We start from the raw sequence: 16,047 nt of genomic DNA, 5'->3' as shown, positions 1-16,047 counted from the left end.
TATCTATCCTCGCAGTGCCTCCAACCCTTGGCTCTGGCACATTGCATTGCCAATAAAAAGCTGACCAAGTCAAAGCAAAAACTGGTGGAGCAAAAAAAACAAAAAAAGAAAATGTTTAGCTGCGCTTTACTGTGGGTTAAGTGCGGGCGAATTGCTGGATTGCCCGGGATCTATGGGCTTTCAGATCGAAGAGGGGGAAAAAACGTCCGCTATAAATCCAAATTACTTGTGGCCTGCCAAGCGCTGCCTTTGATTTAATAACATTAAAGACTCCTCTCGAGTCGGGTGTATTTTTGCACTGCTATGCTGTCTTTCCATGCTTTCTTTTTGTACCAACTTTCCCACAGATAAATGAACTGTGCGTGTCTTACCAACATGGTGTTGAGTTAACTGTGACAATAAAGCCAACACTTAACCCCTTTTGCGGAAGGGTGTGCCAAGAGGCATCTCCAACTTTGGCTGCTCTTCATATTTCTAACTTGATTAAAGTTCCCTCGAAGTTGTTTTTCCCTACACAGGCGGAACAAACAGCGTGGCATAACTTTTGAAGTGAAGACTATATAATTTACCTTTGTTACAGACCATACAGCCTAGTAGGTTTTTATTTTCAATTTGTAATTTTTTATACTATATTGTATCAATTATATCAAATTAAGAAGAAAGTCCAAAGAGTAGAGACCTTTACTAGTGACCCAGTCAGTGAATAAAATAATTTAAAGTATTTTAAAATCAAGAAAGGAAATTAAGAAATAAAGAAATAAAGTCCAAGGAGTAGAGACCTTTACTAGTGACTTAATCAGTGATTAAAATAATTTTAAGTATTTTAAAATCAAGAAAGAAATCTATACATGATTTAAAGACTCGGAAATGATTCCTTCTTTGATTAGAATTATATTTTCCTCTGCGAGGATATAAAAAAGTATCTGAAAAATATATTAAGTAATACTGGTAAATGTAAAATATATTGAAAATAGCTAACTTTCGATATTGATTGCTACTCTAGTCTGCGGCCAGAAGGTGATCCAGCATTGAGGTGTGCCGCTTTAGGTTTCAGTAATCCATTTCCATAAGTAATCCCATAAGTAATAATAAATGAAATCACAAGCATTAAACCATCGCCTTAGGTATTTTATTAATTTGTTAAATATACAATCTTATCTTATCTTATTTTATAAATAATTAATTAGTTTACAATTTTACCAATTTAACCTTATTTCAATTCCTTAAATAATAATATAGTAGGTTTTTATTTAAACTTATTTTATTTGTATATCAGTATATTTTGAGCTTATGTCTTTGTTTAGTTTATTATCCATTCTAAATTCTGAATGCTTAATGAAAGAGACACTTTTATTACTCTCTGTTATTGTTAAGTCTGTAACTTGGCATTGAGAAACCCTCTTTTATGACAAAAATTTAAAAACTTTAGTAATTTGTACTTAGACATAACTTATTTTAATCGGCTTCTCATCTTCAGGTCCAATGTCGCCTCACCTTGGATACCAGGAAAACCCAATCCATTAAGTACCAGGAACACCTTAGAACGACGGCATGTCGCCAGTTTCCTGCCTTGGCTGTGACCCAAAATTTGGAACGGATCAGCGACCTCGGCCTGACAGGCTTCGATCCCGACAAGGATTTCATCTTCCAGGTCCGACTCACTGCACCAAGATGAAGGTGTTCCGCTCGAAGACCGGCGGTGCCATAGTGCGCAAGGCCCTGGGCGGCGGTGATCCATTCCGGGGTGTTGGCTCAGGTCCGGCCAAGAAAATGGGACCCATGGAAATGGCCATTTGCGGGGAATCTAAGCCGGCGAATCCATCAGACGAACATCGCGCCTGGCCCGGGACATTGATGGCTCCAATCACTCCGACGGATGTTATATGTTCTTCTTTTGTATAATCACCTAAAATTTAATAGAATTAATGTTTAATTAGGAATAAAAAGTTCGCAATTAAAAATGCCTTGTCTACTCAAGAGAATTGGTTTATTTTGCTACCTTTTTAATATAATTTCAATTGAATTTACCTTAAAAATTCGTTTGGTATTATTCATCACATATTTTACATATCTTGTCTTTGATCCGACAATGTATTCTTGTACACTCAATTAATTTTCCTTCCAAGAGAAACGCTTAAAATCAAATAAAATAATTATAATAATAAAAAGATAAATTTAATGAAATTAATATAAATACGCAAGAAAGGCAGTTAACTTCGGAAAGCCTAAGTTTCTATATAGAATAGATAAACTTAATATTGGTAAGATTTTAAGCTGATAAATATGGAATACACGGATTTCCCCCATTAATTAATTTATGACAAAGTTATGCGATTTTTAAACTTTGACTGTCCCAAAAAATATAATAAAAAAAAAACTTTAAAAAATTATCAAATAAAAATTATCAACTTAAAAAAAAAAACTAACACAGAAAAAAAAATTAAACCCAGTATGCAGATTTGTTAAGCTTCAAGCAACCAACTCAGGAACGCTTTCTGAATTGAAATTGATGCATTTTTGACAAAGTTATTTACAATTTACAATAACAAAAGACAAAAAAAATATTAATTTAATTGCCAAATTTAAATTTAAATTTAAATACGCGTTCAAAACCCGACATGTCAGTTAATCGTCAAATTTGAATTTGAATTTAAATACTCGATCAGTCGCCGCCCTATCAGTTAAACGAAAAATTTGAATTTGAATTTGAATTTAAATTACCGATCAGTTGCCGCCACGTAAGTAAATCGATAAATTTCGATGACGATAACGCTGTTATTTATGATATGGTCTAACCTATTTCAAAAGTAGTGAAAAATGAGGTGGTCACACCCGATTTCGATGCAAATTCATTTAATTTTGTTGTTTTTGTAGTTGTAGTTGTTTTTGTTGTAGTTGTTGTTTTAATATGCAGATTGATTAACCTAATAAAAACCAACATAGGACCGTTTTCCGAATTCAAATTAAAGCACTTTTGGCTGAGTTATGAGCTTTTTAAATTTTGAGTTGTACAGTGTTGTTGCTGTAAAAGGTAGTTATTGTTTTTGTTGTTGTTGTCATTCTGGTTTTGTTTTGTTGTTGCTGTTGTTTTTGTAGTTGTTGTTGTTGTTGTAATTTTTGTTGTTTTTGTTGTTGTTGTTGTTGTTGTTGTTGTTGTTGTTGTTGTTGTTGTTGTTGTTGTTGTTGTTGTTGTTGTTGTTGTTGTTGTTGTTGTTGTTGTTGTTGTTGTTGTTGTTGTTGTTGTTGTAATGTGGGTTGTTGTTGTTGTTGTACATACTGTGCAAATCGTGCGGTTGTGTGTTGTACATACTGTGAAATCGTGCGGTTGTGTGTTGCAAAGTCAAGCCTTTGATGTGCTCGGTGTCACTTAATTTTCGGCCTGAAATACCAGGCGAACAGAAGGCAGCAGCAAGCAAATTTAATTTTCTGCATAATCATTTTTCACCCTAGAAGTATGCTACACAGTGCCCCCAAAAGCATGCAATACCAAAAATATGCAAAAGTATGAAATTGAATAAAAAGTGTAGCATACTTCTAGGGTGCGGTGTAGCATGCTTTTAGGGTGAAAAATGATTTTGCAGAAAATTGAATTTGCTTGCTGCTGCCTTCTGTTCGCCGGGTATTTCAGGCCGAAAATTAAGCGAAATCGAGCACATCGAAGGCTTGGCTTTGCAACACACAACCGCACGATGTACGCAGTATGTAAAACAACAACAACAGCAACAACATGAATAACAACAAAAACAACAACAACAAAAACAACAATAACAACAACAATAACAACAACAATAACAACAACAACAACAAAATATTATTTTTAATAACAAAAACTCTTCAAAAAAAAAAAAAAAACATAAATGTAAATACAGTGCTGAAGACGGCATTTTTATTTCCAAAGGTCGTGCAGCTTCGATCGGCAGCCCAAAACAGTGTGCTAACATTTAATATCGAGGCAATTATTTTGCCCCGCAAATGAAGGCAATGAAAAACAATTGGCAAAGATTACTTTCTGTCTGGCAATAAAACTTTGCATCTCTTAGGCTGAATTAATAGCGGCCGGAAGTGAAAAAACGTGGCATACTTTCATGGGGCAAAGTGTAGCCACAGCCATATTCTGTGGATCCGAGTGTGTGTATGGGGCCACCGCCATTTAAGTAAAGATCCAAATTAAAATTTATAATGAAGTGGATGATCATTTCCGCAATGCAAAATGTAATTAATGTGCTAGAGTCTGCTTTTTAATTTTCCAAAAGTTGTGCAGCTTCGATCGGCAGCCCAAAACAGTATGCTAACATTTAAAATCAAGGCAATTATTTTGCCCCGCGAAAGTCTGGCCATAAAATTTGCATCTTTTAGGCTGATTTAATGGCAGCCGGAAGTGAAAATACGTGACATACTTTTATGGATAGTGTAGCCACAGCCATATTCTGTTTATTTCTTTTTTTTATATTCGACTTTATTTAAGTTAGATTGGAAATACACCTAAATTTACATAAATGCTTATAATTAGAAACGGGGCAAGGACCCATATTGTGCGGCCTCTAAGCCAGTCCGATCCCTTCTAGCTCTCTCCAGCACTCTCAAGGCTTTCAGCACCTTAGCAGAGGAAGCCGCTGTCGCTTCCCACATCCTGGGGGTCACATCCTCAGCTATTCCAGATCCATATTCTGTAGATCCGAGTGTGTGTATGGGGTCATCGCCATATAAGTAAAGAAACAAATTTAAATATAATATTAAATGGTTGATCACTTCCGACAGTGCTCGAGTACGCCTTTAAATTTTTCTAAGGTCACGCAGCTTCGATCGGCAGCCCAAAACGGTAAGCTAACATTTAATATCGAGACAATTATAATGCCCCGCGAAAGTCGGGATATAAAACTTTGTACCTTTTCTGCTGAATTAACAGTCAGGAAAACTAAACCTAGAATGCAGATATGTTAAGCGCCAAACAAAGTTTGACAAAGTTATGAGATTTTTAAACTTTGGCTGTCCCAAAAAAATACTACAAAATTATCAAGTAAGAATTTCGATTTTAAGAATCTTGCAGAGGAAAATATAATTTCTTTCAGTGAAGATGCCATTTCCGACCCTATAAATTATATATATTCTTGATCAGCATTAACAGGCGAATCTTTCTGGCCATCTCAGATAGCAAAACAAGCATTTTCAATTTTTTCAGAAAAATGAAAGGGGTTACATCGTTAAAATTGTGAAAAATCTAAAAAATAATTGGATTTCTTAAAAAGGTAAATTTAGTATGCAGATTTGTTAAGCGCCAAACAACTAACGCAGGAGCGGTTTCCGAATTGAAATTAAAGCATTTTTGACAAAGTTATGAGATTTTTAAACTTTGGCTGTCCCAAAAAAATACTACAAAATTATCAAGTAAGAATTTCGATTTTAAGAACCTTGCAGAGGAAACTGTAATTTTTTTTAGTGAAGGAGCCATTTCCGACCCTATAAATTATATATATTCTTGATCAGCATTAACAGGCGAATCTTTCTGGCCATCTCAGATAGCAAAACAAGCATTTTCAATTTTTTCAGAAAAATTAAAGGGGTTACATCGTTAAAATTGTGAAAAATCTAAAAAATAATTGGATTTCTTAAAAAGGTAAATTTAGTAAGCAGATTTGTTAAGCGCCAAACAACTAACGCAGGAGCGGTTTCCGAATTGAAATTAAAGCATTTTTGACAAAGTTATGAGATTTTTAAACTTTGGCTGTCCCAAAAAAATACTACAAAATTATCAAGTAAGAATTTCGATTTTAAGAATCTTACAGAGGAAAATATAATTTCTTTCAGTGAAGGAGCCATTTCCGACCCTATAAATTATATATATTCTTGATCAGCATTAACAGGCGAATCTTTCTGGCCATCTCAGATAGCAAAACAAGCATTTTCAATTTTTTCAGAAAAATTAAAGGGGTTACATCGTTAAAATTGTGAAAAATCTAAAAAATAATTGGATTTCTTAAAAAGGTAAATTTAGTATGCTGATTTGTTAAGCGCGAAACAACTAACGCAGGAGCGGTTTCCGAATTGAAATTAAAGCATTTTTGACAAAGTTATGAGATTTTTAAACTTTGGCTGTCCCAAAAAAAAATACTACAAAATTATCAGGTAAGAATTTCGATTTTAAGAATCTTGCAGAGGAAAATATAATTTTTTCCAGTAAAGGAGCCATTTCCGACCCTATAAATTATATATATTCTTGATCAGCATTAACAGGCGAATCTTTCTGGCCATCTCAGATAGCAAAACAAGCATTTTCAATTTTTTAAGAAAAATGAAAGGGGTTACATCGTTAAAATTGTGAAAAATCTAAAAAATAATTGGATTTCTTAAAAAGGTAAATTTAGTATGCAGATTTGTTAAGCGCCAAACAACTAACGCAGGAGCGGTTTCCGAATTGAAATTAAAGCATTTTTGACAAAGTTATGGGATTTTTAAACTTTGGCTGTCCCAAAAATATACTACAAAATTATCAAGTAAGAATTTCGATTTTAAGAATCTTGCAGAGGAAACTATAATTTTTTTCAGTGAAGGAGCAATTTCCGACCCTATAAATTATATATATTCTTGATCAGCATTAACAGGCGAATCTTTCTGGCCATCTCAGATAGCAAAACAATCATTTTCAATTTTTTCAGAAAAATTAAATGGGTTACATCGTTAAAATTGTGAAAAATCTAAAAAATAATTGGATTTCTTAAAAAGGTAAATTTAGTATGCAGATTTGTTAAGCGCCAAACAACTAACGCAGGAGCGGTTTCCGAATTGAAATTAAAGCATTTTTGACAAAGTTATGAGATTTTTAAACTTTGGCTGTCCCAAAAAAATACTACAAAATTATCAAGTAAGAATTTCGATTTTAAGAACCTTGCAGAGGAAACTGTAATTTTTTTCAGTGAAGGAGCCATTTCCGACCCTATAAATTATATATATTCTTGATCAGCATTAACAGGCGAATCTTTCTGGCCATCTCAGAGAGCAAAACAAGCATTTTCAATTTTTTCAGAAAAATTAAAGGGGTTACATCGTTAAAATTGTGAAAAATCTAAAATATAATTGGATTTTATGAGAGACTTTATGAGATTTTTAAACTTTGGCTGTCCCAAAAAAAATACTACAAAATTATCAAGTAAGAATTTCGATTTTAAGAATCTTGCAGAGGAAACTATAATTTTTTTCAGTGAAGGAGAAATTTCCGACCCTATAAATTATATATATTCTTGATCAGCATTAACAGGCGAATCTTTCTGGCCATCTCAGCAAAACAAGCATTTTCAATTTTTTCAGAAAAATTAAAGGGGTTACATCGTTAAAATTGTGAAAAATCTAAAATATAATTGGATTTCTTAAAAAGGTAAATTTAGTATGCAGATTTGTTAAGCGCCAAACAACTAACGCAGGAGCGGTTTCCGAATTGAAATTAAAGCATTTTTGACAAAGTTATGAGATTTTTAAACTTTGGCTGTCCCAAAAAAATACTACAAAATTATCAAGTAAGAATTTCGATTTTAAGAACCTTGCAGAGGAAACTGTAATTTTTTTCAGTGAAGGAGCCATTTCCGATCCTATAAATTATATATATTCTTGATCAGCATTAACAGGCGAATCTTTCTGGCCATCTCAGATAGCAAAACAAGCATTTTTAATTTTTTCAGAAAAATTAAAGGAGTTACATCGTTAAAATTGTGAAAAATCTAAAAAATAATTGGATTTCTTAAAAAGGTAAATTTAGTATGCAGATTTGTTAAGCGCCAAACAACTAACGCAGGAGCGGTTTCCGAATTGAAATTAAAGCATTTTTGACAAAGTTATGAGATTTTTAAACTTTGGCTGTCCCAAAAAAATACTACAAAATTATCAAGTAAGAATTTCGATTTTAAGAATCTTGCATTAACAGGCGAATCTTTCTGGCCACCTCAGATAGCAAAACAAGCATTTTCAATTTTTTAAGAAAAATGAAAGGGGTTACATCGTTAAAATTGTGAAAAATCTAAAAAATAATTGGATTTCTTAAAAAGGTAAATTTAGTATGCAGATTTGTTAAGCGCCAAACAACTAACGCAGGAGCGGTTTCCGAATTGAAATTAAAGCATTTTTGACAAAGTTATGGGATTTTTAAACTTTGGCTGTCCCAAAAATATACTACAAAATTATCAAGTAAGAATTTCGATTTTAAGAATCTTGCAGAGGAAACTGTAATTTTTTTCAGTGAAGGAGCCATTTCCGACCCTATAAATTATATATATTCTTGATCAGCATTAACAGGCGAATCTTTCTGGCCATCTCAGATAGCAAAACAATCATTTTCAATTTTTTCAGAAAAATTAAATGGGTTACATCGTTAAAATTGTGAAAAATCTAAAAAATAATTGGATTTCTTAAAAAGGTAAATTTAGTATGCAGATTTGTTAAGCGCCAAACAACTAACGCAGGAGCGGTTTCCGAATTGAAATTAAAGCATTTTTGACAAAGTTATGAGATTTTTAAACTTTGGCTGTCCCAAAAAAATACTACAAAATTATCAAGTAAGAATTTCGATTTTAAGAACCTTGCAGAGGAAACTGTAATTTTTTTCAGTGAAGGAGCCATTTCCGACCCTATAAATTATATATATTCTTGATCAGCATTAACAGGCGAATCTTTCTGGCCATCTCAGATAGCAAAACAATCATTTTCAATTTTTTCAGAAAAATGAAAGGGGTTACATCGTTAAAATTGTGAAAAATCTAAAAAATAATTGGATTTCTTAAAAAGGTAAATTTAGTATGCAGATTTGTTAAGCGCCAAACAACTAACGCAGGAGCGGTTTCCGAATTGAAATTAAAGCATTTTTGACAAAGTTATGAGATTTTTAAACTTTGGCTGTCCCAAAAAAATACTACAAAATTATCAAGTAAGAATTTCGATTTTAAGAATCTTACAGAGGAAAATATAATTTCTTTCAGTGAAGGAGCCATTTCCGACCCTATAAATTATATATATTCTTGATCAGCATTAACAGGCGAATCTTTCTGACCATCTCAGAGAGCAAAACAAGCATTTTCAATTTTTTCAGAAAAATTAAAGGGGTTACATCGTTAAAATTGTGAAAAATCTAAAATATAATTGGATTTTATGAGAGACTTTATGAGATTTTTAAACTTTGGCTGTCCCAAAAAAAATACTACAAAATTATCAAGTAAGAATTTCGATTTTAAGAATCTTGCAGAGGAAACTATAATTTTTTTCAGTGAAGGAGAAATTTCCGACCCTATAAATTATATATATTCTTGATCAGCATTAACAGGCGAATCTTTCTGGCCATCTCAGCAAAACAAGCATTTTCAATTTTTTCAGAAAAATTAAAGGGGTTACATCGTTAAAATTGTGAAAAATCTAAAATATAATTGGATTTCTTAAAAAGGTAAATTTAGTATGCAGATTTGTTAAGCGCCAAACAACTAACGCAGGAGCGGTTTCCGAATTGAAATTAAAGCATTTTTGACAAAGTTATGAGATTTTTAAACTTTGGCTGTCCCAAAAAAATACTACAAAATTATCAAGTAAGAATTTCGATTTTAAGAACCTTGCAGAGGAAACTGTAATTTTTTTCAGTGAAGGAGCCATTTCCGATCCTATAAATTATATATATTCTTGATCAGCATTAACAGGCGAATCTTTCTGGCCATCTCAGATAGCAAAACAAGCATTTTTAATTTTTTCAGAAAAATTAAAGGAGTTACATCGTTAAAATTGTGAAAAATCTAAAAAATAATTGGATTTCTTAAAAAGGTAAATTTAGTATGGAGCTTTGTTAAGCGCGAAACAACTAACGCAGGAGCGGTTTCCGAATTGAAATTAAAGCATTTTTGACAAAGTTATGAGATTTTTAAACTTTGGCTGTCCCAAAAAAATACTACAAAATTATCAAGTAAGAATTTCGATTTTAAGAATCTTGCATTAACAGGCGAATCTTTCTGGCCACCTCAGATAGCAAAACAAGCATTTTCAATTTTTTCAGAAAAATTAAAGGGGTTACATCGTTAAAATTGTGAAAAATCTAAAATATAATTGGATTTTATGAGAGACTTTATGAGATTTTTAAACTTTGGCTGTCCCAAAAAAAATACTACAAAATTATCAAGTAAGAATTTCGATTTTAAGAATCTTGCAGAGGAAACTATAATTTTTTTCAGTGAAGGAGAAATTTCCGACCCTATAAATTATATATATTCTTGATCAGCATTAACAGGCGAATCTTTCTGGCCATCTCAGCAAAACAAGCATTTTCAATTTTTTCAGAAAAATTAAAGGGGTTACATCGTTAAAATTGTGAAAAATCTAAAATATAATTGGATTTCTTAAAAAGGTAAATTTAGTATGCAGATTTGTTAAGCGCGAAACAACTAACGCAGGAGCGGTTTCCGAATTGAAATTAAAGCATTTTTGACAAAGTTATGAGATTTTTAAACTTTGGCTGTCCCAAAAAAATACTACAAAATTATCAAGTAAGAATTTCGATTTTAAGAATCTTGCATTAACAGGCGAATCTTTCTGGCCACCTCAGATAGCAAAACAAGCATTTTCAATTTTTTCAGAAAAATGAAAGGGGTTACATCGTTAAAATTGTGAAAAATCTAAAAAATAATTGGATTTCTTAAAAAGGTAAATTTAGTATGCAGATTTGTTAAGCGCCAAACAACTAACGCAGGAGCGGTTTCCGAATTGAAATTAAAGCATTTTTGACAAAGTTATGAGATTTTTAAACTTTGGCTGTCCCAAAAAAATACTACAAAATTATCAAGTAAGAATTTCGATTTTAAGAACCTTGCAGAGGAAACTGTAATTTTTTTTAGTGAAGGAGCCATTTCCGACCCTATAAATTATATATATTCTTGATCAGCATTAACAGGCGAATCTTTCTGGCCATCTCAGATAGCAAAACAAGCATTTTCAATTTTTTCAGAAAAATTAAAGGGGTTACATCGTTAAAATTGTGAAAAATCTAAAAAATAATTGGATTTCTTAAAAAGGTAAATTTAGTAAGCAGATTTGTTAAGCGCCAAACAACTAACGCAGGAGCGGTTTCCGAATTGAAATTAAAGCATTTTTGACAAAGTTATGAGATTTTTAAACTTTGGCTGTCCCAAAAAAATACTACAAAATTATCAAGTAAGAATTTCGATTTTAAGAATCTTACAGAGGAAAATATAATTTCTTTCAGTGAAGGAGCCATTTCCGACCCTATAAATTATATATATTCTTGATCAGCATTAACAGGCGAATCTTTCTGGCCATCTCAGATAGCAAAACAAGCATTTTCAATTTTTTCAGAAAAATTAAAGGGGTTACATCGTTAAAATTGTGAAAAATCTAAAAAATAATTGGATTTCTTAAAAAGGTAAATTTAGTATGCTGATTTGTTAAGCGCGAAACAACTAACGCAGGAGCGGTTTCCGAATTGAAATTAAAGCATTTTTGACAAAGTTATGAGATTTTTAAACTTTGGCTGTCCCAAAAAAAAATACTACAAAATTATCAGGTAAGAATTTCGATTTTAAGAATCTTGCAGAGGAAAATATAATTTTTTCCAGTAAAGGAGCCATTTCCGACCCTATAAATTATATATATTCTTGATCAGCATTAACAGGCGAATCTTTCTGGCCATCTCAGATAGCAAAACAAGCATTTTCAATTTTTTAAGAAAAATGAAAGGGGTTACATCGTTAAAATTGTGAAAAATCTAAAAAATAATTGGATTTCTTAAAAAGGTAAATTTAGTATGCAGATTTGTTAAGCGCCAAACAACTAACGCAGGAGCGGTTTCCGAATTGAAATTAAAGCATTTTTGACAAAGTTATGAGATTTTTAAACTTTGGCTGTCCCAAAAAAATACTACAAAATTATCAAGTAAGAATTTCGATTTTAAGAATCTTACAGAGGAAAATATAATTTCTTTCAGTGAAGGAGCCATTTCCGACCCTATAAATTATATATATTCTTGATCAGCATTAACAGGCGAATCTTTCTGGCCATCTCAGATAGCAAAACAAGCATTTTCAATTTTTTCAGAAAAATTAAAGGGGTTACATCGTTAAAATTGTGAAAAATCTAAAAAATAATTGGATTTCTTAAAAAGGTAAATTTAGTATGCTGATTTGTTAAGCGCGAAACAACTAACGCAGGAGCGGTTTCCGAATTGAAATTAAAGCATTTTTGACAAAGTTATGAGATTTTTAAACTTTGGCTGTCCCAAAAAAAAATACTACAAAATTATCAGATAAGAATTTCGATTTTAAGAATCTTGCAGAGGAAAATATAATTTTTTCCAGTAAAGGAGCCATTTCCGACCCTATAAATTATATATATTCTTGATCAGCATTAACAGGCGAATCTTTCTGGCCATCTCAGATAGCAAAACAAGCATTTTCAATTTTTTAAGAAAAATGAAAGGGGTTACATCGTTAAAATTGTGAAAAATCTAAAAAATAATTGGATTTCTTAAAAAGGTAAATTTAGTATGCAGATTTGTTAAGCGCCAAACAACTAACGCAGGAGCGGTTTCCGAATTGAAATTAAAGCATTTTTGACAAAGTTATGGGATTTTTAAACTTTGGCTGTCCCAAAAAAATACTACAAAATTATCAAGTAAGAATTTCGATTTTAAGAATCTTGCAGAGGAAACTGTAATTTTTTTCAGTGAAGGAGCCATTTCCGACCCTATAAATTATATATATTCTTGATCAGCATTAACAGGCGAATCTTTCTGGCCATCTCAGATAGCAAAACAATCATTTTCAATTTTTTCAGAAAAATTAAATGGGTTACATCGTTAAAATTGTGAAAAATCTAAAAAATAATTGGATTTCTTAAAAAGGTAAATTTAGTATGCAGATTTGTTAAGCGCCAAACAACTAACGCAGGAGCGGTTTCCGAATTGAAATTAAAGCATTTTTGACAAAGTTATGAGATTTTTAAACTTTGGCTGTCCCAAAAAAATACTACAAAATTATCAAGTAAGAATTTCGATTTTAAGAATCTTACAGAGGAAAATATAATTTCTTTCAGTGAAGGAGCCATTTCCGACCCTATAAATTATATATATTCTTGATCAGCATTAACAGGCGAATCTTTCTGGCCATCTCAGATAGCAAAACAAGCATTTTCAATTTTTTCAGAAAAATTAAAGGGGTTACATCGTTAAAATTGTGAAAAATCTAAAAAATAATTGGATTTCTTAAAAAGGTAAATTTAGTATGCTGATTTGTTAAACGCGAAACAACTAACGCAGGAGCGGTTTCCGAATTGAAATTAAAGCATTTTTGACAAAGTTATGAGATTTTTAAACTTTGGCTGTCCCAAAAAAAAATACTACAAAATTATCAGGTAAGAATTTCGATTTTAAGAATCTTGCAGAGGAAAATATAATTTTTTCCAGTAAAGGAGCCATTTCCGACCCTATAAATTATATATATTCTTGATCAGCATTAACAGGCGAATCTTTCTGGCCATCTCAGATAGCAAAACAAGCATTTTCAATTTTTTAAGAAAAATGAAAGGGGTTACATCGTTAAAATTGTGAAAAATCTAAAAAATAATTGGATTTCTTAAAAAGGTAAATTTAGTATGCAGATTTGTTAAGCGCCAAACAACTAACGCAGGAGCGGTTTCCGAATTGAAATTAAAGCATTTTTGACAAAGTTATGGGATTTTTAAACTTTGGCTGTCCCAAAAAAATACTACAAAATTATCAAGTAAGAATTTCGATTTTAAGAATCTTGCAGAGGAAACTGTAATTTTTTTCAGTGAAGGAGCCATTTCCGACCCTATAAATTATATATATTCTTGATCAGCATTAACAGGCGAATCTTTCTGGCCATCTCAGATAGCAAAACAATCATTTTCAATTTTTTCAGAAAAATTAAATGGGTTACATCGTTAAAATTGTGAAAAATCTAAAAAATAATTGGATTTCTTAAAAAGGTAAATTTAGTATGCAGATTTGTTAAGCGCCAAACAACTAACGCAGGAGCGGTTTCCGAATTGAAATTAAAGCATTTTTGACAAAGTTATGAGATTTTTAAACTTTGGCTGTCCCAAAAAAATACTACAAAATTATCAAGTAAGAATTTCGATTTTAAGAATCTTACAGAGGAAAATATAATTTCTTTCAGTGAAGGAGCCATTTCCGACCCTATAAATTATATATATTCTTGATCAGCATTAACAGGCGAATCTTTCTGGCCATCTCAGATAGCAAAACAAGCATTTTCAATTTTTTCAGAAAAATTAAAGGGGTTACATCGTTAAAATTGTGAAAAATCTAAAAAATAATTGGATTTCTTAAAAAGGTAAATTTAGTATGCTGATTTGTTAAACGCGAAACAACTAACGCAGGAGCGGTTTCCGAATTGAAATTAAAGCATTTTTGACAAAGTTATGGGATTTTTAAACTTTGGCTGTCCCAAAAAAATACTACAAAATTATCAAGTAAGAATTTCGATTTTAAGAATCTTGCAGAGGAAACTGTAATTTTTTTCAGTGAAGGAGCCATTTCCGACCCTATAAATTATATATATTCTTGATCAGCATTAACAGGCGAATCTTTCTGGCCATCTCAGATAGCAAAACAATCATTTTCAATTTTTTCAGAAAAATTAAATGGGTTACATCGTTAAAATTGTGAAAAATCTAAAAAATAATTGGATTTCTTAAAAAGGTAAATTTAGTATGCAGATTTGTTAAGCGCCAAACAACTAACGCAGGAGCGGTTTCCGAATTGAAATTAAAGCATTTTTGACAAAGTTATGAGATTTTTAAACTTTGGCTGTCCCAAAAAAATACTACAAAATTATCAAGTAAGAATTTCGATTTTAAGAACCTTGCAGAGGAAACTGTAATTTTTTTCAGTGAAGGAGCCATTTCCGACCCTATAAATTATATATATTCTTGATCAGCATTAACAGGCGAATCTTTCTGGCCATCTCAGATAGCAAAACAATCATTTTCAATTTTTTCAGAAAAATGAAAGGGGTTACATCGTTAAAATTGTGAAAAATCTAAAAAATAATTGGATTTCTTAAAAAGGTAAATTTAGTATGCAGATTTGTTAAGCGCCAAACAACTAACGCAGGAGCGGTTTCCGAATTGAAATTAAAGCATTTTTGACAAAGTTATGAGATTTTTAAACTTTGGCTGTCCCAAAAAAATACTACAAAATTATCAAGTAAGAATTTCGATTTTAAGAATCTTGCATTAACAGGCGAATCTTTCTGGCCATCTCAGATAGCAAAACAAGCATTTTCAATTTTTTCAGAAAAATGAAAGGGGTTACATCGTTAAAATTGTGAAAAATCTAAAAAATAATTGGATTTCTTAAAAAGGTAAATTTAGTATGCAGGTTTGTTAAGCGCCAAACAACTAACGCAGGGGCGGTTTCCGAATTGAAATTAAAGCATTTTTGACAAAGTTATGAGATTTTTAAACATTGGCTGTCCGAAAAAAAATACTACAAAATTATCAAGTAAGAATTTCGATTTTAAGAATCTTGCAGAGGAAACTATAATTTTTTCAGTGAAGGAGCCATTTCCGACCCTATAAATTATATATATTCTTGATCAGCATTAACAGGCGAATCTTTCTGGCCATCTCAGATAGCAAAACAAGCATTTTCAATTTTTTCAGAAAAATGAAAGGGGTTACATCGTTAAAATTGTGAAAAATCTAAAAAATAATTGGATTTCTTAAAAAGGTACATTTAGTAAGCAGATTTGTTAAGCGCGAAACACCTAACGCAGGAGCGGTTTCCGAATTGAAATTAAAGCATTTTTGACAAAGTTATGAGATTTTTAAACTTTGGCTGTCCCAAAAAAAATACTTCAAAATTATCAAGTAAGAATTTCGATTTTAAGAATCTTGCAGAGGAAACTATAATTTTTTTCAGTGAAGGAGCCATTTCCGACCCTATAAATTATATATATTCTTGATCAGCATTAACAGGCGAATCTTTCTGGCCATCTCAGATAGCAAAACAAGCATTTTCAATTTTTTCAG

Source organism: Drosophila serrata, unplaced genomic scaffold (genome assembly GCF_035046125.1).
Source record: "Drosophila serrata isolate PLE 108 unplaced genomic scaffold, ASM3504612v1 contig_362, whole genome shotgun sequence".
NCBI classification, from domain to species: Eukaryota; Metazoa; Arthropoda; class Insecta; order Diptera; family Drosophilidae; genus Drosophila; species Drosophila serrata.
The sequence above is the reverse complement of the archived record's forward strand: the minus strand, read 5'-3'. Positions refer to the sequence as shown.